The sequence below is a fragment of the Selaginella moellendorffii genome, unplaced genomic scaffold (genome assembly GCF_000143415.4).
Source record: "Selaginella moellendorffii unplaced genomic scaffold, v1.0 SELMOscaffold_120, whole genome shotgun sequence".
NCBI lineage: Eukaryota > Viridiplantae > Streptophyta > Lycopodiopsida > Selaginellales > Selaginellaceae > Selaginella > Selaginella moellendorffii.
The window spans coordinates 136629-143423 of record NW_003314381.1 but is presented as its reverse complement, the minus strand read 5'-3'; the positions used below and the strand labels follow the sequence as shown (position 1 = coordinate 143423).

At 46.6% G+C, this 6795-nt stretch overlaps 1 pseudogene; it reads left to right on the top strand.

The window, feature by feature from the left end:
• Window positions 1-2688: 2688 nt before the first annotated feature.
• On the top strand, window positions 2689-6755 carry LOC9639597 (annotated as a pseudogene).
• Window positions 6756-6795: the final 40 nt, after the last annotated feature.

Below are 6795 nucleotides of genomic sequence, written 5' to 3'. Positions count from 1 at the left end.
CGCTTCCTTTAGTATCAGGAGTTAGTCTCTAGGACAAGCTTGAAACTTACTAAATATGAAATGGCGCTAGATTGCAAATTTGGACACGAAACGAACACTATTGTGTTTAGGCCAATCTCTACATTCCGTAGATATGCCAAATGAGTAAATCTAAACACTTTCCATAAATAACATTTGGGACCGAAATGAGACTAACACAAAGGGCATGATAGCGAAGGTGTTTGGCAGACACGGTAAGCTATCATCCGGCGATATTGAGGGACTAATCTTAATACATGAGGGTTCTTGTTAAGCCAGTGCAAAACAAAGCAAAAGAGAACTAAAGGCCAGGCAGAGTATGCTCAGCTAGAAACTCCTACCTTATGTCCATCTGGCTAAGTACAGGTGCTAAGCCCAGTTTACTAACACTTGAACAAGAGGGGCTGATAAAGGGAACTAGCAATACTGACCTTCTACCATCGTGGCAGTAATGAAAGAGTGTCCGTAAGGACAGGCCGACAGGTAACTTTCAATACCCAAAGTCACATTCGCGACAGACAAGGAGAGGCACGAGATTCTCTTGAGCTATGTAATGTTTATAAATATGCCACAAAAAGATGAAGACTTCTATTTTCACTTGCCTAACATTCTTCATTTCCGTGTTTCATAGGTATAACTTTTGCCCATTTAGTCACATAATCAATAGTGACTAAAATGTATTTGTTCTTCTTATTGTTTGTCACCATAAGACTTATAAAATCCAATCCCCATTTATGAAATGTTTTATATGGATAGGCCTTTGGCAAATATCACTATAAGCGACTAAATTTTCCATTCTACTTTAGTCACGTAACCACACCTTTAACCACTTGGAAGAGTCTCACTCACAACCTCCATAAGTCCTATTTTGGAAGGGACTTGCTAGCCCCAAGAATGGCATCTATGCCACTCAACCATTGCACTTGGTCCAAGTGCTCCACGTGTCCGAACCCATGACCGACACTCTAAGGTACCACCGACATATCAGCCTGTTACGCTAAGGCCATGCCCATTCACCTTAGTCATACCAGTGGCCTGACCCCACCTACATCACAATCCCGTCTCTCAAAGACTGGGCCATCCATCCATGAGTGATCACCCCAGATCCACTCCTTAGCATCCTTAGGATGCCCACAGACATGAGGAATAACCTTCCCCAATATCCCTTTTTCGGTCCCCACCAAGTCCCTTTCTGCCCATAGCCGTGTTCGCCAACACTGCCACTGGATCGAGGCCCACAGGCCCAACCACTAAGTCCCAAGGTCCTCTGGGACTTCCTCACCATGTGACCGTATCCTTGGTCACTGCATTAGAGGATTGCTCCTCTTCCTTTTCACCGTTTGGGACTTTGGTGTAAGGAACTGACTCCCCGAGGCTAAAGGATCCCCGAAAGCATGACCGAAATGACAAAGAGTTCATCGGATGGGACCAAGTCGAAGATCGAGTCCAAGACCGACTCTGAGACCGAGTTCGAGATAGAGTCCGAGATCCAAATCGGGTCCGAGACCAAGTTCGAGGTTGAGTCCGAAGTCGAGTCCGAGATCGGGTCCGAGATCGAGTCCGAGATCGAGTCCGAGACCGAGTCCAAAGTCGGGTCCGAGATCGAGTCCGAGATCGAATTCTAGACTAAGTCCAAATACTAATACGGGTCAAGGGGTGAAAGCCCAAAGCGTGCGTCTCCTGGGGGGGGGGGGGGGGCGGGCTACAGGGGGTTCCAAAAGTATAGTAGGGATAGTGAGGTCCAGGAACGAGTCTTGAAGGAACTCCCAGTGGTGCTTCCAAACTGACTTGAGGTTGAGACTGGGGCCGAGGGGCCTTGGGTGGGAGTGAGCATGGGCTTGGGTGGTGCCGGAGGGGCCACCCAGGGAAGTGCTCAAGAGCAGCTCCCACTCCCGAAAGGGAAACCAACTGCGGTGCTCCCGGCTCATGTGGAGTGGTGCCCCACTTGAGTACCTTGTGGCTCATTAGTCCTCGCCCTTCCTAGGGGCTTGGGCCTTCCCTTCGGGATGGAAGTGGGGGGGTAGAGGTACCCATACCGAGCTGTTAGGCCACGGTGTTTCACCCTGATGTCCCGAAGCAAGTGTTGCACCCAAGGCTTGGGATTTAGAGGGTCCCATGATCAAGTCTTGTTGTACCAAGGGGTGTTAAGAACCTGGAGGCTTGGTGTGCTTGGTTGTTTATGCCTGCGGGGAGTGTAGCCGAACCTTAAGTCCAGTCTAACCCGGGGAGGGGGATTGGGAGGGATTTGGGAATCCGTGGATGGAAGGCTAACTCTCCGTTACTCGTGCAGTGAGTAGCTGAAACCAAATAGGACCAAGTAGGAGCTGGTACAATAGGCGAGAACCTTGGCAAAGGAACTTAGCACAAGCCAAGGCAGTGTTGGTCGGGTGGACGAGGTAAGTTGGCAAATTGGAAAGGAAAAATTTATGGCTTACATTTGGGATAACATTTCAGAACACCATGGCCTTACGCAAGCCTCATGGGTACTCTCCCCATTTTCATTTAAAATGGAAGCCAGATGTCTCATTGGAGGAGGAGGAGGTGAAAACAAGCTTGAAAGAGTGTTTCTTACAAAATGTTTCTTCAATACCTCTCTTTTCTTTTCTTTTCTGTTTTTGTTTTTGTTTGTCTAAACCATTCAAACACACAATCAGTATCTTCACGCTCTTATCCGACCTTAGAGGAAATGACTTCAGGAACATTAAGCCCGAAAGTACTGGTACTATTGGATGTGCTTGAAAGATTGAGGTTAGTTTTGCCCTCCCTGGAAGTTTTTCTTATATCATGTTTCAGGGGCATTACAAACATGCGTTGCATTGTCTTTGTGGAACGTGTGATTGTGGCCATGGCCTTAGCCAAGCTCATATCTCAGCTTTCGTTTCTCTCTCATCTCCATTGTGATTAGATGACTGGTGTGCGTGATACGGATGCAAGAAATCCAACCCAGCAGCAGGAGGTTCTAGACTCTTTTGCAGGTGGCAAGGTTGGTAGTTCTTACGCTTTTTTATGTGTGACGTTCCTTGTATATCTTGTAGCTTAATCTGCTAATAGCGACCTCAGTTGCAGAAGAAGGTCTTGATGTCCAGGCATGCTGCGGTGTAATCAGATTTGACGTATGCCAAACTTTGCAAAGCCATGTTCAATCCCGAGGACGTGCTCGAAACCGATTATCATCAACTTATGTATGGCTTCTGGAAACGTAAATAGTTTGTCCTTTGTAATTGCATTCTAAACATGGATCTGATACGTACAGGGGGAATGTAGAGCAGCTGAACCTGTTTAACCAGTTGTGTACAAGCGAAAGAGTGGTGGAAGATCAAGTAATCTTCCGAAATTATATGGATATTACGAGAGAGGCACCTCCAGAAGGTGACCTGGAGTTTTTCCGTGTGGAATCAGGTGCTTGTAAAAGTTCGCAGGACAGCGTGAGCTTCATTCACGAGTATTGTGCTCGTCTTGGTGACAGGTATTTCTTTCGTCTATCTCTCTTATGCTTATCTTCTGTGCCGCAGGTACTACAATGCAAAACCAAAGTTTTCGTTCAAAGATTCGTTCGTCTGCACTGTGGAATTTCCACCCAACGCTCCTCTGCGTTCAGTAGAAGGTCCTCTGAGACGTACAGAACAGCTCGCGAAAAAAGCAGCGTGTTTGCAAGCTTGCCGGAAACTTTATGACATGGGAGAAGTTAGACCTGACACGCTTTGCCCAGATGTTGACGATTTCGATGAAGAAGACCAGTCGATGCGGAAGAATGAATCAGGTATTCGACTATTCTATTAAGTTTGCTTGGCCATTAATGACGCGCGGATTGCAGGAAAACGCAAGGAGATCTTCTCGACTGCAAAGCCACTCATTTTCGAGGGAAGCTGGGTGTTTAACGAGTCAGAGGTGCAGTTGCAATTTTATAAAATCTGCTTCGTGATTGAGCCACCTGAATCACGAACATACTCGAACTTTGGATTTCTGGTAAATTGCGTCATTGACGCAGAAGTAACCGATTCTGAAGTGACCCTGTTCTCAAGAAATAGAGTTGTCAACGCTAGAGTGCATCGCGTCGGGCCAATTCAGCTGGATGCCAATCAGGTACGAAGGATTTTGTTCATTAAGAATAGGAGACACGATTGATAAAGGCACGTCTTTCTTCTGATACAGGTAAAGGCAGCCAAGGCATATCAAGAGCTACTGCTCAACGGAGCTTTCAACCGTTTGGCACGCTGCTCGGGAAGTCCTCAAGAAATCCTCTGGAACAAATCTCAAGCGTTTCTTCTGCTACCTGTGCATGATGACAACGACAGTATTGATTGGACGAGTGTTCATGCGACTGCGGGGGTATACAGGACACTTTGTAGTAATTTCTCACCATCTTCTCCAATAGATGGGGATGGTGTGGGGGAGAAGACGCACGCGGACATGCTCTGCACTGCTAATGGCTACGTACATTCTTCTGCGCTCCAGGACATGGTCGTAGCTACCGTGCACAATGGCAGGCTTTTCTGTGTCACAGGGGTTCTAGAGAATTTTACTGCGGCATCACTACTACCGAAGAGGGGCTTCACGTACATAGATTATTACAAAGACAAGTGAGCGTCTATCGCAGCCTGTGCCTACCTTCTCTCACCAAGCTCACGTTTTTGCAGGTATCAAAGGACGTTACGGCTTCCAGATCAGCCATTGCTGAAAGCCAAGCCAACGCATGCTTTTCATAATCTCCTCATAAGACCCAAGGAAGATCATGGTGAAAACTCGATATTTGCTTAGAAATTACAATTTATAGTGTCGGAGTTTATGTTGCAGGTTCTAGACAAGAAGAAAGTTTTGTAGAGCTACCACCTGAGTTGTGCCTGTGCCTAGAGATTAAGTCCGGACTAATTCGATCGTTATACTTCGTCCCTTCGTTTCTTCACCAGTTTACTTCGACCGTCTGTGCCATACAGTTGCGCTCACCACTGTGGCCATGGATTCCTGCAGCGAAGGTATTCATCTTTATCCTTGAAAATGAATCTTAGTGGTGAGATGGTTTTCCAGATCCTCGAAGCAATTACCAGCAAAAAATGTCACGAAGAGTTCTCATATGAGAGTTTGGAGCTTCTAGGGGACTCGTTTCTCAAATACGTCGTGACTCAAAAGCTGTTCCTGGTCTACGATAAGAAACACGAAGGCCAGCTCAGTGCGAGAAGGTCTCGCGCTACTTGTAATGCAGCGCTACATCAGTTGGCAAAATCATCTGGCATTGCGGTATGCGCGATCTTTCTTCCTGTAGTGTAAATGTTCAACGTTGCCTTGCAGGAATACATACGCGACGAAGAATTCAATCCTTCCAACTGGACTGGCCCGGGCATGCTTACCTCTGATTCATCAAAATGTAGGCACCAGCAGGGGAGCTATGAAAACGAGGAAAATTATTTTTCATCGTGTGCCAACGGCCATCGGGGGATTCGAAGGAAAGCTCTCGCCGACGTTGTAGAGGCCCTTATCGGTGCATACTTGGCCACGTCTGGACCTCCGAGCGCCATGGAGCTTATGAAACAGCTCGGCATTGACATAGAATTCGACATAGGCTTGCTTGCCTCGGCTCGCCAAGCTTCCCTGCCGGCTGAATCGTTTCAACATCTCCAGGCCTCGTTGGAGTCTTTAGAGCATAAGCTGCAGTATAAATTTCAAAACAGGAGCCTCTTGGTGGAAGCTATAACTCACGCATCTCAACCGAACTGCTTGCTCTGCTATCAGGTAAGTTCCTTGGTTTATCAGCTGGGCTTTTTTTCTAATCGAAAACAAATACAGAGGCTAGAGTTCCTTGGCGATGGCGTCCTGGACTTCCTTGTATCCCGCCACCTCTTCGAGACTCATCCAGGATTACCTCCAGGAACACTCACAGACTTGCGGTCTGCAGCCGTGAACAACAAATGGTTTGCTCGGCTGGTTGTGAGGCACGGCTTACATCAGCATCTTCAGCATGGCTCGGTGGAACTTGACTGCGAGATCCGAAAGTTCGTGCAAAACGTGAAGGAAAAACCAGACGCTTCATGCTTCGACGACTTGTCGTCCCCAAAGGTACGTAAACATATTCCGGTTGTCGTCTCTACATTCTGGCCTCTCTTTTCTCAGGTGCTTGGAGACTTACTTGAAAGCATAACCGGTGCCATCTTTGTGGACACTAACTTCGATTTGGAGAAGTTGTGGAGAGTGGTGCTGCCTTTGTTATCGCCTTTGGTCACTCCAGCGACGCTACGTTTCCATCCTGTGCGCATTCTTATGGAGCTTTGCGCGAGAAAAGGCATGAAAGTCAGTTTCTTCCGGACAGAGGCGACCACAACTGAAGTAAGGGTGACTTTTGGAGAAGAATCACTTGTGGAAACTTCGCAGGAGAAGCCGAGGAAGTCTGCAAAGATAGACGCGGCTCTGAAGATGCTTGCCAGTCTCCAAGTAAGCTGTGGAAATTTCTAACGCAGTTCTCTCTCTTTTTTTGCTAGACTTCGTGGTGCTAAGCTTTTGTTGTGTAAATGTCTAGTACTGAAAGGAAAAAGTGGAGAAAGAAATGAAGATGCTTGCCAGTCTCCAAGTAAGCTCTGGAAATATCTAACGTAGTTCTCTCTATTTTTTTGCTAGACTTGTGGTGCTAAGCTTTTGTTGTATCAAAAAGTAAATGTCTAGTACGGAAAGAAAAAAGTGGAGAAAGAAATGAAAATATATTACTCAACAGTTGTATGAGAAATTCAAAATATTATTGTTCATACTCACCAATTGTATGAGTATCAGTTTTATTTTAAGCACCAGCTT